This window comes from Eptesicus fuscus, chromosome 15 (assembly GCF_027574615.1).
Source record: "Eptesicus fuscus isolate TK198812 chromosome 15, DD_ASM_mEF_20220401, whole genome shotgun sequence".
Taxonomy (NCBI): Eukaryota; Metazoa; Chordata; class Mammalia; order Chiroptera; family Vespertilionidae; genus Eptesicus; species Eptesicus fuscus.
In genome coordinates, this window is record NC_072487.1 from 31,766,248 (window position 1) to 31,787,067 (window position 20,820).

At 37.3% G+C, this 20,820-nt stretch overlaps 1 protein-coding gene across 6 annotated transcripts in view; it reads left to right on the forward strand.

Moving 5' to 3' along the window:
* RFX3 (regulatory factor X3) overlaps positions 1-20,820 on the forward strand; it is a 282,845-nt gene that overhangs the window by 146,390 nt on the left and 115,635 nt on the right. The window lies entirely within an intron of this gene.

A 20,820-nucleotide genomic window follows, 5' to 3' on the forward strand; every position in this document is an offset into this window, starting at 1 on the left:
TTTCCTAAATGATAGATAGAGGGATTCAAGGTTATATTCTTTTCACAAGATAGAAGTTGGTGTGGCAGGGAGAGTGCTAGAACCAAGAAAGTTCTTTGAGTCAGGGTTAAAGACATCTGAAGTTTTGTTTTTAGCACACCCTCCTTCTGGTCTCTATCATACACACACACACACACACACACACACACACACACACACACACTCTCTTACACTTACAATATTAGTTGAACTATATGTAATTGTTATCTATAAAAAGCAACAGTTTCATATGATTTAATCTATTAATTGTGTTTCTTACCTTTCTTATATTTATTTTTCACCATCCTAAATGAGTCTACCCAAAATGATGTTTTAAAAGCCTCTGCTATTATTGATGTCATCACCAATTTCTGGATGCTGAACATTATTCAGTAAAGGTGGCTTATGACATGTTGTCCAAAGAGCAAGTAGAGAACTATTAGTTAGGACAGTGTTATATAGAATTTTAAAAAGATAATCTATCAATATTAAGCAAATGTTGAACAATTACACTCACTCTGGTTGGATTTTTGTCTCATTTGTGGAAGAATGGCCGTGGAGGTGTCTGTCTCTTACAGTAATGTGGTGGACATCATATTCCTACCCCCAGAAAGTGCCCTCTTGAGACATTGAAATGTCTGTAGGACACATACCTGCCCCTCTCTCCTGGTCTCTCCTTCCTCCCTTCCTCCTTTTCTCCCTTCCTCCCTCCCCCTTTCCTCTTCTTAAAAAAATCTTTTTATTGAGTTTAGATATCAGATAATTACTATGTAGGTCTTATATAGTAATTTAAAAAGTCAAGTAGTTCAACAAATTTGTTATTTTAAAAAACACACAAAAAAACAGTCCTCAATCTCCTTCTAATCCCATGAACTTCGCCTCAGAGGCAACTATTTTTGCCTCTTTCTACCTATTATTTTGATATTTACTTTCATGTTGTAAAAAAATAGTACTTATTTTACTGTGTTTTTTTTAAATATATATTTTTATTGATTTCAGAGAGGAAGGGAGGGAGAGAGAGAAACATCAATGATGAGAGAAAAATCATTGATCAGCTAGCTGCCTTTTGCATGCCCCCCACTGGGGATCAAGCCTGCAACCCCGTATGTGCCCTGATAGGGAATCGAACCATGACCTCCTGGTTCATAGGTCAACACTCAACCACTGAGCCATGCCAGCTGCGCTATTTTACTTTTTTGTGTGTATTTTAGTTTAAAGCTATCATATCCCTCTTTCTGGTCCCTAACACACACATACACACACACACACACACACACACACACACACACACACACACAAACTTTCCATCCCTTAAGCTCCTGGTATACTAGGTTAACTATATTCATTTTTAAATCTACAAAAACAACAAACAGTTTCATATTTTTCAACCTAATAGTATATTTTAATTTTGTTGACCATTACTCAGTACTTACATTGCCATTATATATGAGTGCTATATAAATCTAGCCATATAGTGAGCTGTGTTTATCTTCCTTTCCTACAAAACGTACTTGCTGGATTTAGTAGGAAACTAAACATCTTTAGATGTTTTCTTAAAGAAGTCTCTCAGAGCATTTTGACATCTCCAGTCTGGATTCAGTGCCTGTTGCTCAGCTGGGATCTCCTTTTGCCATCATCCTGGGATTTTCTTAAGTTGGCTTTCCTGTTCCCTGGCTCGGTGTCTTAAATTCTTTCTTGATTTGCTTGAGCACAACTTCCAGTAACTTCCTAAAAAAATGGTAAATGTTTTGAGCTCTTATGTGTCTGAGAGATAATTTATTTATCAGTTGTTTTGTAGTTGAATAGGTACAGAGTTTTGGTTTGGAAATAATTTTTTTCAGAATTTTGAAAGGATTGCTATGGAAAAGTCAAACACTACTCTAATTCCTGATCTTTTGTGATTTATTTTTGTCTCTGTCATTCATTTTAGAAGCTTTTCTCAGATGTCTGATAATCTTTGGATGTTTATTCATATTCAAAATTCTGAGGATAAAAGGGTGGTTTGAATGCATGATTAGGTATGGTTGACTTCAGAACAGTGTCATATTCTGGCCTTTTTAACTAGGGACCCTCTAAGAAGACTTCTCTAGCTTCCTGCCTAGTGGATGAATGCTTGGCTCCTAGGAGCTGAGTAGGGGAAAACAGTTGTGTGTTTCTTGTACTAATTCACGTAACCGTTCTCTTTTTCATGTGGTATCAACATCACCTCTGTTTAGTCTTCCTCAGAGATTAAATAAAAAATAAACCACACTTGTAGTAAAGTTGTGGAAGCCAGTCACATTGTGCCATGGAGTTGATGAAGGGGATCTGCTTGCTTCTTAAATAAAATCACTTTTTATGTTAGATACATATATTGAAAACCAAAAATGAAATTGCTACCAGAAGAGAAAAACCAGTATCACCAGCCATAAATAAAAGATAACATATACACACACTTTGTTCATGTCCTCAGAAAAAATATCATGTACAGGTGGACCACATTTTGGAAAACAGTGTATTATGCCATCTGGCTTGTTCCCAAAGGCATATTTTTCAGTTCCTCAATTCATCTTGTTTCTTTTGGACACTCAAGGCAGGTGGTACCTGAGATCCCCTTATACCAAGCAAAGAAGCGGGGAACACTCATTTTCTTTTTGTCAGCAAAGGGTTTTATTTTACATAATGGATTAGTATGATATTTGTCTGGAGATGGCCATTCAGTTGTCCTTTCAGGATTATTTAGAAGGACTGCTTTCTCCTTTGTAATTTTTTTTCCCACTAGAACAGTGTTATGTTTGAAGCTCCTTGGTGCAGTCGAATGGTCCCTGTGGTTGTTAATTGTCTGTAACTGATGAGATTAATGCTATAGTAATTTCTTATTGCTCTAACTTGTCTATAATTTTTGTTTTGTTAATGTGCTAATGGCATCTTGAGTGTTTAAACTGTACTAGAATATCTTTAAAATCTTCTAGCTTTTGTCACTGACCCATGATGGACTTGAAATTATGGTGTTGATGCCAAAGGTGGTTACTTCTGTTGATTAAACTTTTCATTGTGTCTTTGCTGTGATCACTTTGATGTAAAGAGAAAGCCTATAGCTTACTTTTTAAAATGTTGAGATGTGTAAAATGATATGTGTTGGAATATTGAGAAACCAGACAATTTTAAAATCATGATATGTAGTTCTGTTTCTTTATATTCTTAAAGGTCCTCACTTTATAATAAGTACCAAATAAAATGTTGATTCTAAAATTACTCTGTGGTTCTTCATTTATTCTCTATAATCTTAAGAACCAACTTACCACCTTTCCTTAGACAATGATTCAGGAATGGAAAATTAAGAGGAAAGTTTGCATGGTCCAGTTATTTAATACTTTATCAAAATTTCTATCTTTTGCAGTTTTTCATTAATTTAAAAAACACCATAGTATTTCAGCTTCCAAATTAGGCATTGTTTCCCAATTCACTAAAATCTGTAAAAGTATTCAAGTTCAGTATCTTGATTAGAAATAAATCCTATCATCTTTACAAGAAGACTTTTTTGCCTAATGTGCCTTTATAGACTATGACCAGAAATGAGCAATTCTTCCTTCCCTTTCCCTTGACTTCACTGATTTGTTAGGGCTTCTTATACATTAGTCTTCAAACTGGTCATTTTATGTGTAAATCTGAGGGATATTCTGATCCTGCTTATCCTAGAACTGAACCAGAAAATAGAAAATGCCATCTTTTAAAAAATGTATATTTTTATTGATTTCAGAGAGGAGGGGAGAGGAACAGAGAGATAGATAGAATCATCAGTGATGAGAGAGAATCATGGATCAGCGGCCTACCGCATGCCCCCCACTAGGAATTGAGCCACAAGCCAGGCATGTGCCCTGACCAGGAATCAAACCACGACCTCCTGGTTCATATGTCATAGCTCAGCCACTAAGCTATGCCGAGGGCGGGAAATGCCTTCTTATTATTCCATTCTTTCCCATAGCTGGCCAGTTTAGATTCTTTGTAAAGTAGAACCTAGGTAAACATCAGAACTTTTATTTTTTGTTTTAATCTTTGGCTTCAGTTATTCTATAAATGATGCTGACTTTGAGAATAAGTCCTAACCCACCTTTAACCAGGGTTCCAAGATTTTTTTTCTCCCTTTCACGGTTCTCAGTTTTGACTGTCCTCTCAATTATGGTTCCTCCTCTCTCTACATCTCTGCTATCTCCCCTTTTCCTGGAAAAGGGCTCCACATCTTTTCTTTCAAAGTGGGCAATTGTGTTGTCTGTATACTGCTTCTTCTAAACATAATATTTCAAGTGGGTGGAACCATGGGGTTGAGGAGATTTTATTTGAGTCCAAAGGAATATTTTTTCATAGAATCTGCCAACTTTGTTTTAATTCTTTTATTATCAGACACTGCACTGTAGTCTTTACATTTTCTTTCCCAGGGACTCAGTCTGTTTCTAGAAAGTCTTGGGTATGTAACTGGGACATTGAAGTTTCTTTTAATGTGATACAAGTTCATTTCAGGATTTTATTTATATGGGGACCTTTGTTTTCATATAAATTTCTATTTAGGAAATGAATCTTTGTCTAGAATTTGAATTATCAAAATGAATGGAATAACTATGTGGCTATATTATTTCTTTTTGGTTCTATCAATCTATCACATATTTAGCATTTCTACATAAGTTATGATATATTCTGGAGAGTGAGTCTATTATATACCCTGTGGTCAAAAGGATAAGTGACATTTTGTTTGGGAAAGAGATCCAACCAAAATTGTCAGTTTGGTTCTATGCAAAGGGAAGTCTTCAAGAATGATATATTATAAATGAATCTTCTCCAATAGATCATGGAGTACTTTTAAAATTATGCCACAACCTTTAGGGAATAGATTTTAGGATTCAAAGTTTTATGTGAATACTCCTGAGATCCTCATCTTAGACTACAGCTTCATCAGTGAATCATTTATGTCCTCATTTTTGCCATATTCCTGTAATGTAGTATTACTATCATCATAACCAGAAAGAAAATGTGATAGTAATATACCCATGAAAAATTCTTTTGGTGGAAGCAATGAATAGTGATTAAGGCAAAAAAAGATTGCCTATAATATGTTGAATGTATAATAGAATATTATTGGATCAAAATTTGATCGATAGTAACTTAAATGCGTCCCGTCGGTAGTTTGGAGAGCGAAGCCTGAGGTAGTGAACTGTATCATTCTTGTATCTTGCCTTTCTGTTCAGGGTCAAGAGGTTTGCTTTCTGAGCATCTTAGCTCTGATAGACATGAATAGAGTTCCTCTCATTTGAGACCATTATCTCATTTAATCAACAGAATCAAAGATATTTTTCTCTGGTTTGCTCTTACTTGGGATTTGATTCCCATTGGCTTGGTTCCCTAAGGGGACAGTGTTCTCATAATTAAGACTGTGGCAGTAAAAGATGGGGTTACATTTTTAAATGAATTCTACTTGAGTGTCTTTTTGTGTAAAAACAAAAGGCAATGATTTTAGCTCTTGAAAAGCATATTTATTTTTAGAACCAGAACTGCTAGTTTTTAGTATTCAATATAAAATGTAAGGTATTTCAAAGGAACATGCTGATCTACAATTGAAATAAATATTACTGTACCAATAGAATATGAAGGCCCTTTAGTTGACTATTTCCACTGAATATTTGTAAAACTAAGAGCTCCACTATTTAAATAGTTGAATAGTCATATTTTATGAGTCTGTTAAGTGATATAAAAATATTTTCTCATCTAGTATTAGATCATTGTTTGGGATACCATATTTTAAGAAGATTTGCCAGACATTGTGTTAAATGTTGGTAATTTTACATGATACCTGACTATAGGAAGCTAAATTTTTATGGAGATAGATATCCTATATAATAAAAGCCTAATATGCAAATTGACCGAATGGCAGAACAACCCGTTAATGACCGGTTACTATGACATGCACTGACCACCGGGGGAAGATGCTCAATGCAGGAGCTGCCCCCAGCCCACAGGCCCAAGGCCAGCCAAGGTGGGTGCCAGTTGGACTCCCCCCAATTGCCCCACTGGTCACCTCCCTCTGTGGGACCAGCAATGGCAGCGGGGGGCAGGGCCAGCGAGCGTGAGGCACCAGGCTAGCCAAGGCAGGTGCCAGTGGGGGCCCCCCATTCACCCCACTGGTCGCCCCACAGATCGGCCCTGATCGCCAGCCAGGCCTAGGGACCCTACCCATGCACAAATTTTGTGCACTGGGCCTCCAATTGTTACAGAATTGGACACAAAGTGCCTCAGTGTAGAAATGGAATTGTTCTTGGGAATAAGGGTCAGTAATATCTTTACCAAGGAATGACCTCTGAGCTGTGTGCTGTAGGAAATTTGGAGTTGACAAGAAAAACTGGAAGAGGATATTTCTGGGAGAGAAAAGTATGGAATAGCTCAAGGAAAATCACTGAATCTATGCAGGGAGATGAGAGGTCTAGGAAGTGAGGGATATAGAACAATGTTGCCCAAGAACCTCCGGTGGGAGGTTGAGTCAGATGACCCATTGTGGTGTCTTTACATCTGTCTTTTCCCTCTTATATTTATTCTTTTCTTTCTTCAGTGTATGGACAGAGCTAGACAGGATGAATAAGCTACAGCTTGGTGAGGGTGAGGGCCTAGTCACTGGGACTCAGAATCAAGGAGAGTGGCAGACATGTACAGCTCATCCTGACACAGGTGTGACCATGAGAGTTATAATGTTATGCTCTGGGAACACAGAATAAACTGCCCTTCATTCTGACTGGGAATTAATGGCCTTCAAGGTGGAGATGTGACAGCTTTGTAGAGAGATTAGTAGTAATCTTAAATCTGCAGAACTTTCTATTTGGTCATTAGATTTCCAACATTTAGGTAATATTTTAGTGAATCTCTATAGAGAACATGAAAAAGTATTAGTCACTGAAACTCATTATTTGAATTATATATATTAATGGTTAGGATACATACAGTATGCTGCAAATCCTCTCTAATAAAATGGTAATATGCAAATTAACCATCACTCTGCCACATAAGCCACGCCCACCAGCCAATCAGGGCGAGTATGCAAATTAACCCCATCCAAGATGGCTACAGCCACAGAGAGCAAGGTTTCCCAGGTAACAGAGCAAGCCAAGCTTTCCATAGCCGTTGCAGGCCTAAGCCTCCACTCAAGCTACAAAGTTTCAATTATAGAAGGTAAACAAATTCAAACAAATGGCAGCAGAATGGAGCTTGAGAGAGCAGGCCAGGGTTGCCGGCAGCAACAAGGGAAGCAAAGCTTTCCACACACCCTGGCCGGGCTCACCCGCTTAAGGCTACAAAGTTTCAATTGTAGAAGGAAAATAAATTCCAGATACCAGGGCCTCCACTTGGGTTGCCAGGGGGCGTGGCCAGCCTGCAAACCACCACAGGCCCCTCGCTCAGGCCACCCCACGCCCTAAGGGAACCCCACCCTGATCCGGGACACCCTTCAGGGCAAACCAGCTGGCCCCCACCCATGCACCAGGCCTCTATCCTATCTAATAAAAGAGTAATATACAGATTGATCATCACTGCAACACGCAATATAGCTGCCCCATGTGGTCAAAGATCCTGCCCCCATGTGGACACAAGTTGGCCACCACAAGATGGCCAGCAGGAGAGGGCAGTTGGGAGGCACCCAGCCTGCAAGGGAGGGCAGTTGTGAGGGACCAGGCCTGCAAGGGAGGGCAGTTGAGAGGGACCAAGCTTGCAAGGGAGGGCAGTTGGAGGTGATCAACCCTGCAGGAGAGGGCAGTTAGGGGTGACCAGGCTGGCAGAGGAGGGAAGTTGGGGGCAAACAGGCTGGCAGGGGAGCAGTTAAGCATCAACCAGGCTGGCAGCGGAGTGGTTAGGGGGTGATCATGCTGGCAGGCAGAAGCAGTTAGGGGCAATCAGGAAGGCAGGCAGGCAAGCAGTTGGGAGCCAGCAGTCCTGGATTGTGAGAGGGATGTCCGACTGCCCGTTTAGGCCCGATCCCACCAGGATCGGGCCTAAACAGGCAGTCGGATATCCCTCCAGGAGTCCCAGATTGGAGAGGGTACAGGCTGGGCTGAGGGACAACTCCCCACCGTGCACGAATTTCGTGCACCGGGCTTCTAGAACTGTGAATAATATTTATGGGATAAATAATGTTTTTGTTTTAATTTTGTTCATGAACCTTGTATCACTACCATGATACCAACATAATTGTTGTCAGTGTTAATGCAAAGACTCTGAAGCTGAAAGAGATCTTAAATGTCATCTGATCCCATGGTTGTTTTTCTTGTTAACCTTTATTTTTTACTTGAGTTGCTTTAACCCTTGGAATATTGTGAATAGTGTTGATATGAACATAGGTATACAAATAGCTCTTTGAGACCCTGTTTTCAGTTCTTTTGGGTATATGCCCAGTATTGGAATTGCTGGATCATATGGTATTTCTATATTTAATTTTTTGAGGAACTGCCACACTGTTTTTCCATAGTCGCTGCATCACTTTACATTCCTACCAACAGTGCACAAGGGTTCCAATTTCTCCACATCCTCATCATCACTTGTTATTTTCTCTTTTTTTTTAATAGTAGTCATCCTAGCAAGTACAAGGGGCTACCTGTATTTTTTAAAGTCCATTTCTTTTCTTTTTTCCTCTCCTAATCTTTATCCTCCCCTGCTCCCTTTCCTCTCTACCTATTCCTTACTTCTCCCTCCCTCTCTTTATCTTTCCCTTCCTTCTTCTCTCCCTCCCTCTCTTCCTCCTTGTACTAGACAGGTCTATATGTAAAATTCTTATTTCTAGAACTGCTTTGAAGGAATGAGATTGGTAAACCTAGAGCTTCACTTTTGCCCCTCTTCTTTATTCCTGAAGTGGTGAGGAGGAGAACAGAAGAGAAAACATGGATCTATTTTGACTTTCTTATTTTAAGATTGAGGAAACTGAGACCCAGAAAAATAAAGTGAGTTGGCCACAGCCACACAGAATATTAAGACTAGAATTCCTAACTTACTATTTAATAGTTTCTAAAACTACATAGGGGTCAAAGAATCATGAGAGATCTTTAATACTTTTTTTTTTCTGAAAAAGATTGCTAGTTAGTTTTCTTGGGGTTATCTGTTTTGTAGCTTAATAATTTCTGAAGTGTTGAATATGAAATTATTTTAAGTTGATAAGATGATAAGATGGACTTCAGGTTGTTTTGGGAAAGAACTAAGAAAACATTAAATCACAAAGTGAGGAAATTATTCCCTCGTCCATTCTCTGTCACTCACTTGAAGCAATCAACAAGATCAGTTTGGTGCAGCATATATGAAGTACCTCACAAATATTTTCTAAGCTTCCCCCACTCCCACATACACACTAAAAACAAAAGAGCGGGATTCAGACTAAGCGATAACAGGCAACAATAGCTGGCTAGTATTAAATAACTGTTTTGATGTTATTTATTTTTAGTGTATTGTCATAATGAAAGGTGGAAGATACTATTTTTTCATTGTTTGTTGAGTTATAAATGTTTTTCAAGAAATTTAAAAATTGGAAACCATTACAAGAAATTATTGAATATATTAAAAGGCAGATGGTACCTTGAAATGGTATATGTGTGCCTTAGTTTGAGTACTAAAGAAACAAACTCTTGATACAAAGATTTTAGTGCATGTAATTTATTTGGGAAATGATCCTTGTAAATGACAGTAAGACGTTGGGAAGTGAGACAGGGAAGGGATTTTATCCAGTACAGATTTTATTATTATAAAAGCTCCATCTGTGGTTAATTGGATATGGATCACATTGGGGCAATCTGGGATCTAGTGTTATGCTGCATCTCAGAGTTATCCCACTTGCAGGGAGAGGAAGTCTATGGTATTCAGTCATTGGCCCAGGGCTCCTCACATCAGAAGTAATTCCTGATATTTCTGGTGGATGTGCAGGTGGGCATATATAGGATGCTAAGCATCTGAGAAATCTCTTAAAGAGGTACTGTAGTTTGAAACTAGACTTAGAAGTGGTAAGAGTGAGCATATATGGACATGGAATACACAATGTTTGCTACATATGCTACACATGTGTTAGAAGAATGATGACTTTTGGTCATTTCTATTGACTTTTTCAAAGCCATCTTTGTTATTAGGCTATAAAGTCTTGAAATAGCAAAGGAAATTTTTCTTGATACCTACTTATAGCTCCTATATTTCCTGCTTGAGTTTATCTTCTTAAGTCCTTTTCTCAATTGGCAGAGAGTATTGAAGGTCTGTTTGCATATTACTTTATCTAGTTGAATAAAGACTGTTATTAATTCTCATCCCAGTCTTCTATTCCCTACTAACCCAAATTATTTTCAGCTTTCTTCGTTAAGTCATTTCCCAATCATTTAGTAGTTTATATTACTCATTCCTGGACTTTCTCCAGCTTCTGTTCATCTTCCTTAAGTTGATGAGTCTATTTTCCATAACTGCTTTTTCAAGATAATACATTTATTTAAGTCTTATATTATTTAAATTTCTGGTCACATGTAAAACTTCATAGTTTATTAATAATTGATCACCATTTGAATAGTAATTTAAATTATTTTAGTTATACAAATTACTAAAATTATCCCTAAAGTCACGGCATATCTCTATCAATTATTTGATAGTTATTATACTGTATTTTAGAGCTAAGTGGAAACACTAATTTAATTCTACGTACTTTGCTCTACTATAAAGTTAAAATTAAACTATTGGAATTAACTATGCTGTTAAAGAAATTGAATTGGTTGTATTATTTTGTAAGTATCTTAATTCAGTTGACTTTATCTCATTAACTCCAATGGCAAAAAGGAAGAGTACTGTATTGCTGGCATTGTAAACAGGCAACTGGTGTTTAGATGACTCACCCTTGATAGCAACTAATAATATCCCATTTCAGTGACATATATACAATAGCAATAAATTGAATGACTTTGCCTCTAACAAGTTTTTTCCTTAAGCAGAGCAAAATAATTCAGTAATTATTTGGCTTCATTAAAAGGATTCATTTTGTTATTAAAACATAATAATTTGAAGAATATTTGTTTACTTATGTCCTTAGCTATTATTCCTACGGCCAAGATGTTTTACCACACTATTGTGGCCACATATCATTATGAGAAACTTAATAACTTACTGCTTCACTTTTCTGGGGGGGAAATTTACCCCTCCCCCTAAAATAATTATACACCCCCCCACACACACACACCAATTACATTAATCTGGACATTGTAAAATAAAGTATCAATTTGAAATTAATTGCATTCTATATGTCTATTTTATAATAGTAGAAAAAAACAGAAATATTTTATATGCTTTTTTTGTCCTTTTGTGTTTAGGAAGCTACAGTTTATTTAAATGAGCTATACAGATCTTAAGTGACAAAGTTATTTGTGCTGTGAGAAGTGACTGTATTTGTATAACCTACACACTTTGATGGAGCTATAGGACATTTCTATCACCCTAGAAAGTTTCCTGTGCCTCTTCCGAGTCTATCTCTGCCCTCTTCTCCCTACCCCGTTTCTAGAGCAAGCACTGGTCTGACTCACAGATTACATATTAATAGGTTTTGTTTCATTTTATAAAAAATCATGTATCTCACAGAAGAATTTAAAATGAAAAAGACACAATTTATTGTAAACTGTTTTGGATGACTTATTAGGTAAAAACTCAATATTAATACTAGGATTCTAAAAAGCAATGATTAAAAGTATATACCAAATAATTTTTAATACTACTTTTTTACTTTATAAATATTTTAAAATTTGGATTAATATTCAATTGAACCCTACATATAGCCTATATGCACTCATTGAATAACTTTCTAGAGATCACTTAAAATGTTTTTGGTCATATAAAAAAAAACTTGCCTATACACCAATTGGCTATTAATTTTGCCACAGATTAGTCATTAGTCATTTTTGTGATCCCTATCTTTAATCATTTGTCTCTGGCTTGAATACAATTTTGCTTCTGCTAGTGTAAAAGTATTCTTCATCTAAATAGTTATCTAGTGTATTGTCAGTGCTTATAAGGCTCCCTCTTTTTAATTGTATTGAAGCAACCCTTTCATGGTAGAATTTTTTTCTATTATTGACTTTTATTATTTAAAATAGCATATGCATGGAGGTATTAAATAAGAAATTTATGAAGTAAAGAAAAATATAACTGCTTTATTTAGGAATAGCATGAGAGCTGAATTTTTTCCTTCCCTGCTGTGCCATTTGCCTGTGTGATTTTTTTTGTTCATGTTGTTCCTTGGCAGCACAGAGCTATTTGCTGAATTTCAGTTTGTGCCTGCCTCCTTTCCTTCATCAAGTCCTTATTGAGGATTTACTATGTAGCAGGCATTGTGATAGGGATAAAGAAGGAAACAGACATTGTTTCTGCCTTCCTGGGTTTACTGATGAAACAAATTTTTTTTTTCTTTCTCCGTACATCTGAACTAGCATTGTTTTTGCAGGTAAGTTAATTGCATAAGATGTAAATGGATGACAAAGTATGAGATTTAAATTATAAACTACAGTGCTTACGAAAGGGCAAGGTATCAGCTCAAAGGAATCATTCTCCTTTGTGAGGTTCCAGGCAGTTTGGCGGGCAGGTGGGAAACAGATTTTAGGTGGCATTTGAAAACTTCCCAACAACTGTCACAGTGACTGCAAACCTGTTCCCCCAACTGGCAGGGACACCTTGATAGATTAATAGTACCTTTTGTTTGTTTACTGAGTTGAAAGCCACGGAGACAACAACATAAATTAATTAAGGAAATAAGATCCCTGTCCATCATCCTGATAGGACCATCTGTCAGTGCTTCAAGAAAGATACTGATTCCTAAGTTTATCACTGTAATCCTCTTACTTATATTGCATATAGAAATTGGAGTTTTGAGAAGAGCCATTCTTGGACAGGTCAATAATTTTAAAAATCAATTTTAAGTTAGAAAATAAACTTCTAAAATTTATTTCAGTCAACGAATGAGTACATTTTTATATAATTTTCCATTGTTTTAACAGGTAGCTGATACTTAACCCATGATACATTATTTTCTTCTTTTTAATTATTTCTACTCTTTATATTTTTACTTTTCTCTATTCTTTTCCTTTAGATTCTAAAACTTAGTATGTTACTCTCAATTCTCTGGAAATTAAAATGGTTATCTTTCATATTCATCATGTAACTTTTTTCTTGCTTTATTTTATTTGTTCCTTTGTCTTAAAATGTTTACACCAGAGCTACTTGCAACATATTTTATTAAAAGGATTCAAATAGTACAGAAGCATGGAGACAAAACATAGTGAAGCTTATTTTATTTTCAGTTTTGTCATCAAGTAACATTGTAAATTTTCTTTCAATGTATCTTTTTAAAAATTATGTAATGCACCCATACATCAGTTTGGATTTCTCTAAACTGATTTCTGAGTATGAATAATTCAGTATTTCTTAGAGTATGAAGAGTTTTAAAATTTAACATATTATGTAATAACTTGCATTTTCACTTAAAGGCAAAAGATAGACAGTGGGACAGTTTATACTAGTGTTATTGAGATTGATGATTAATTACTATTTTACCAAAATAGTCTCCTTTAAAAATTATAGTCACTGTATATATGTAGGTAAAATACTGATGGAACCCTGGTGATTGTATATAGCCTGCCATCTTGTGAAATAGATGTTGTGTTCTAAGATTTGATAATAGTTATTATACTCTTCTATTTTTATTAGGTGCTTTACCCATTAATTTTGAGATTCCTCTTTGTCCTTTGATATTTTTAATACCTTGTATATTAAGTATTAAAACATTTAAAGAAGAGTTAGCCTTTTATTTCCCTATAAAACGTAAAATGTTACGTTGGTAATATCTGTCAGTCTTCATTCGGGAATATCAGTGAGAGTACAAGCAAGGAAGAGGAAAGTGGTTCTGAGTGTGTTTCCTCCTCTTCCTGGAATCTGGAATATCCATGGTGGTGGAGAATGGTAGTAACCATTGCCTTGGAGCCTATGTGGATTAGTTTTCTATTACTATGTAACAAATTACAACAAATTTAGTGGCTTAAAACAATACCTGTGTGTTAGCTCACAATTTCTGTATGTCACAAGTCTGAGTGAGCTCAACTGGGTTCTCTGTGTTTGGTCTCACAAGACTGAAATTAAAGTGTCTGAAACACTGGGCTTTTACCTAGCAGTGATAGGCAGGAATTCATTTCCAATCTCATTCAGGTTGTTGGTAGACTTCCTTTCCTTCCTTCAGTTGCAGGATTGGAGGTCTGTGTTTTCTTGCTGGCTGTCAGCTGGGGTCTGCTCTCTGCTCCTAGCTACTATTCCTGTGGCCCCTACTCTGCAGAGCAGCAATGATGTGTTGAGGCTTTTGAGTCTCTGACTTCCTCTTCTGCCACCAGCCAGAGAAGCGTTCCACTTTTAAGGTCTCAGGAGGCTAGATCACTACTACTCTGTTTTGAACTCAACTGTGCCATATAACATGATATAACCTCAGGAGAGATCATATTCAGAGGTTACAGGGATGAGGGTTTGGAATCGGCGGGTGGGGGAATTTTCAGTATTCTACCTTAGATATCACATCACTTTGATATCTAGCACCAGTCTTCATTAAACCTCATGCACAGCCAGTGAATTAGGGTAAAGCAAATAACTCACATATGAAAGACCATTAAAAAGGCCTACATTTTAAAATGAGAATGTGCTACAAAAGACATATGGTAAGACTACTATATTTATGGGTGGGAAGACTCAGTATAAAACAGAATCCATTTCTTTTTCCAAACAATTCCATAGTTCCAATATAATTTAACTAAAATATAATCCAGCAGGGTTTTTTTTTGAAAGTTGAAAAGCTGATTCTAAAGTTCCTGGAAAAGAATAGTCAAGAAAAGTAGACAAAATAGATTAGCAGTGGAGGAAGGAATTGTTCTACCTAATCTCAGAAGATACTACAAAACTATACTAATAAAAACTGATTACAGACCAAGAGTAAATAAGCAGATGCATGTATAAATGAGAACTTAGTTCATGATTAACATATTTCAAATTTTAAAAAATGGATAGTGTAATAAATGGTGTTGAGGAAAATTGGGTATCTCTTTAGAAAAAAATCTAAATGTGTATCTTTACCTTACTACCCAAACTAGAATATAGAGCTAATCCATTTTGAAACTACAAAGCCCAAACAAACAAAAACAGGATAATATTTTTTCATAACCTTAGAAAGGAGAGAACATCTTATGTAGACAATAAAACACCAGAAATCATATAAGAAAAAAGTTGATATATTTTGTCAAGTAATCCTACCTAATAAAAGAGTAATATGCAAATTGACCCTAACTCCGCTACATCCACAAACCATGCCCACCAGCCAATCAGGAGCAAATACGCAAATAAACCCAACCAAGATGGCTACAGCTACAGAGAGCAGGAGGGAGGCTTGGGTTTCCCCGGCAACAGAGGAAGCTAAGCTTTCTGCCTTCCCTTACCGGCCTAAGCCTCCACTCAAGGCTACAAAGTTTCAATTATAGAAGGTAAACAAATCCAAACAGAAATGGCGGCAGCTACGGAGCTGAAAAGAGCAGGAGGCAAGGGTTGCCCCGGGCAATGGAGGAAGCAAAGCTTCTGCAGCCCTGGTTGGCCTAGGCCTCCGCTCCAGGCTACAAAGTTTCAATTATAGAAGATACATCAATCCCACAAGAAATGGCTGCCATCCACGGAGAGAGCAGGAGGCTTGGTTCCACTCCAGGCTACAAAGTTTCAATTGTAGAAGATACATAAATCCCAGATACCAGGGCCTCTGCTTGGGTCGCCAGGGGGCGTGGCTGGCCTGCAAACCACCACAGGCCCTTCACCCAGGCCACCCCACACCCCACGGGAACCCCCACCCTGATCTGGGACACCCTTCAGGGCAAACCAGCTGGCCCCCACCCATGCACCAGGCCTCTATCCTATCTAATAAAAGAGTAATATGCAGATTGACCATCACTCCAACACACAGTATCGCTGCCCCCATGTGGTCAAAGATCCTGACCCCATGTGGACACAAGATGGCCACCACAAGATGGCCAGCAGGGGAGAGCAGTTGGGAGGGACCAGGCCTGCAAGAGAGGGCAGTTGAGAGGGACCAGACCTGCAAGGAAGGGCAGTTGGAGGCGATCAACCCTGCAGGGGAGGGCAGTTAGGGGTGACCAGGCCAGCAGAGGAGGAAAGTTGGGGTCAAACAGGCTGGCAGAGGAGCAGTTAGGCATCAATCAGGCTGGCAGCGGAGTGGTTAGGGGGTGATCAGGCTGTCAGGCAGAAGCGGTTAGGGGCAATCAGGAAGGCAGGCAGGCGAGCAGTTGGGAGCCAGCAGTCCTGGATTGTGAGAGGGATGTCCGACTGCCCACTGGGATCGGGCCTGAACGGGCAGTCGGACATCCCTCGAGGCGTCCCAGATTGGAGAGGGTACAGACTGGGCTGAGGGACAACCCCCCTCCATGCACGAATTTCGTGCACCGGGCCTCTAGTAGTTAATAAACACCATCAAGACAGGTGAAGAAAAAAATACATTGGAATAAAAATGTTATCATGTTTAACAAGGTCCTGTAAATCATTAAGGGAAGACAAACAATGTAATAGATAAGTGGACAAAGGATAATAATAGGCTATTCACAAAACATGAAGAACAAATGGCCAGTAAACATATGGAGAAGATCAACCCCATAGCATGTTTGATGTGTTCCTTTATAGCACTTTTTTAGAACAGAAAAAAGTAACCTGAATGTTCATCAATAGTGGGATGATTAAATGTTTCATCTGTACTGTGACATAGTATTAAACCAATAAAAATAGTTGTGCAAGCATATATATGCATAAAGAACTTCAAGATGTATTAAGTGAAATCAAGCAAGTAGTAAGAAAACACATTATAGCTCATGTGTTTCATATATGTACTATTCAACAAAAAGATATTGTATCAGAGTCATAAAATGTTCACCTGTGTATTTTCTATATTTAGATTGGGCCTTGTGGCATATTTTGAGTAGTAGATTGTGAGCAAAAGTGACATGTATTATTTGTGAGTCAAGGCTTTTTGGAGCTATTGTGCCACCTCTACAATCTCTCAGCTCCTACAAGGCTACATCAATCATGATACAATTAGGAAATTGTAGAGCCTTTGTTAACCAGGGTCTCTAAGTGACCATGTGGAACAAGGCCCCCTACATCCCTGTTAGGTAGGTAGCTTCATAGAGAGTTAAAGTACTGAGATTTGGAAGTGTATGTTGTTGCAGTTACTGTTAACTCTCCTGGTTAGTACAGAAACATACCTACTATATACACATAAAGGTGAATTTCTTGGTAGGGGATTGGAGGAATGCATGTCATCCTGTGGTTAGTCATTATCTCCTAGAAGGGGAATAGCAAGAAGTGGGTGTGAATATAAAGCAGGAAGCAATCACATTTTATTATGATTATTTCTTCATTGTTTGAATCTTTTGAAACTGTATTTATATGTCACTTATTATTAAAATATTGGAATAAATAAAGTATGATATTGCTAAAAAGTAGGTGATACACCAACAGTTTGCTTAAATTAACTTGGCCCTTGCTATGATAGTAATATGAGCGCCTCCCATGTATTTTAGCAATTTAGGTGACTAATAAGTTGGTGCAAGTAACTAATTTTAATTCATGTATGAAATGTAAAGCTCTCTAAAGTAGAAAGCCTTTTAGTGAGAATTTATGTCTTTATTAAGAGTATGATTTATAGTATATGCAGTAAGGTTGGTATACCTAGCTCATTTGCTTTTCCTGCTCACCAGAGTGTGATTTAGTAAATTCCTTCCAGAAAGTATTACTTAGCTTAGTAGAATCTTAGTATCGGTCAGTCCTCCTGGACCCCAAGGGAAATAATGTTTAGGACGTTATTAATCATGATTTTAAAAATGTTCTTCACTTGTAGGAGGTAGTTGTTACTTTGTTTCTTTTGACTTACATACATAGGTTTATATATTTTTTGTAATATCCATCGAACTTGTCATTGAGAAATCATTCTAAACTAAATATGTTCTGAGTTACATCCCTGCTCCCAGAAACACTTCCCCTCTTGCCTTCGGAAGCATGCTTTCCCTCTTTCAAGTAGCTTCCACTATTTGATGCTAGTCAGATATTTTGGGATAGATAGGCACTAAAGGATGATTTATTGAACAAATTCACTCCCAATTGATTTCCTGGTTTTCATATGGTCAGAAGTGCAGAGAGTGAGCAGGACCTATATCAGCCTTCCTATGATTCTACTTGAAGTCCAAGTGTAGCAATAATTGTTACATTTTCCTAACAACTTTTAGTTGCCCATAGCAATCATAATTCCTATAAAGTTTGAGTGTCATGTTTAACTCTAGACCTGTTGAGGAGTCAGGCTTTGTGATGTTTATTTGATTTGAATGTGCTAGAAGCCTCATTCGTTTACTTACAGTCTACTATGAGAAAAGCATATCCAAAAACCTGTTTCTGAAAAACAGAAGCAGCTGCATAGTTTATAAGTAAGAGAATCAACTAACACTGGGCCAGGGGTGAATTCACAATGCAATCGAACAAATTCCATTTTTTACATAAACCGAAGTCTGTCGTTTAAATGAACAATACTCTGTTTCCCAACAGTTCACTTTCATCTCATTCTTTCAAGTGGAATGACTACCATTCCTATAGGGTTAAACAGGAATTTTGTAGTTATTGAGTTTCCTAGGAAGAACTCTGTAAATTAATGTTAAAAATAGAGGGAAACTTCTTGTTCTTTCCCAGTAAGCCAGCCCAATGGGAGAGAATTTAACGTTTTCTTCCCAATCCATCCTTTACTTAACCATGCGCTTTGTTCAATGTAATTTTGTAATCGCCAAGTGTAAATACCCTTGTTTTCAAATTGCTTTGAGTGTTCAAAATTTTTGTAGGATTCCTACTTGGCAAGATTTATTAAATAGCATTGTGACATATACCCCATTTTAACTTTTAACCAAGACTGAAAATCATCATTTTAGGTTTACGGTTACTATTTCCATAACCCATGCCTGTGGAGGAAATCAGTTTTCCCTTTATGTTTTTTCTTGTCTTGCATCTTCCCTTCTGTCATACCCACCCTGTGCTTTCTCATCTTTTTTATTTATCTTTCTTCAATCCCTTCAATTCCCTACAGTTTTACTGGTTCAGAAATATTGAATGAGTTGTTTCTCTGGATGTTTTATGTCCCTGCTGGCCTTTTATTAATAGCTGTTTCAATGTGATCCCTCTCCTGCTTCACTTTTGGTCAACCACATAGCAGCCTCTAATATTTCCCATGTTAGAAGATATTCTAATATCCCATCTTTTTAATCTGCTAAGAGCTCTCTTGTAGATCTCTTAAAGCAATCTTGAAGCAATTTTTGACAATTCTTAGTACTAAGATTTGAAATGTTTGGTACCAACCAAATGTGTAAAGGAATGCTCTTATATGAGAAAGGCAATGAAGAGCTTGACATAATAAAGACAGTTTTACAAAGAGACTAGTGTTGTTCTTGGCTGACTAATGAGCTTAACAATTATAAATGGTTTCATTTATTATTGAAAGGGATTTGTTTTGAAATGTGATTCATTTTATTTTTCTTGAAGCACATCCAAAACAACATACTGCATAAATTTTCCTCAGAATATACTAATTGATCCTATTGAGCTAGCACAGTTTCCTGTGGTATGTAAATTATTTTGGTATTCACTTATTTTATAAATAACTAGAGGCCCGGTGCATGAATTCATGCACCAGTGGGGTCCCTCGGCCTGGTCTGTGGGATCGGGCAGAAACCAGCTCTCCAACATCCCCCGAGGGGTCCCAGATTGCGAGAGGGCACAGGCCAGAACAAGGGACCCCACCGGTACAAGATCAGGGCCCAGGAGGGACGCAGGAGGTTGGTTAGCTGAGGAGAGACCGTGGGAGGGCTCCAGTGCATGTCCAGCCCATCTTGCTCAGTCCCGATCACCCGGACCCCAGCAGCAAGCTAACCTACCAGAGTGTCTGCCCCCTGGTGGTCAGTGCACATCAAAGTGACTGGTGTGCCCCCTGGTGGTCAGTGCACATCATAGCGAGCAGTTGAGTGGCCTTAGCATATCATTTGCATATTATGCATTGATTGGTTGAATGGACAACTGGACACTTAGCATATTAGGTTTTTATTATATAGGATACTTATAAAAATATATAAAAATAAGCAAAAGTATTTATAATACTACATTTGAATAGCAATAAAAGGTACTTTCATTTACATATGTAAGAAAGTGTTAAATTGTTTAATTCATCTTGTGTCTCTGAATGTAAATATATTATTGCATATATTTGTATTTTGGGGATAATTTTTTTCCCTTCAGTTGACAGAGAATGGATAAATTTCTGGTACAGAAGGTTATTATGGTTAGACTTCATTGCTCTAACATTCTGGTATACTAGGTAACCTTTTAGAAATTAGCCAAAAGTTATTTTGATTCATAGGACAGTTAATTATAGAAATTGTCCATTAATTCTGCTAATTCCATCTTTGTCCATCTCTTTTTAGTTCATATTTTCATCACTTTCATGTTTATTAAAATTCAAAAGTGGTGAAAGATATTTGTGTATTCTCTTTGGAAACACATCTAAAATTTATTTGGGGAAAGACAATGAGATTAAGAGAATTAATTTCCTGTAGGGTTTATTTACTTATTTTTTTCCTCTCCCCAGAGGGCTTGGTAGGTGTGACAGTTTATAAATTCCACAAAGATGGATGGAAAATATAGTCCCTGGGAATGATAATGAAATGTCTACAGAATGCT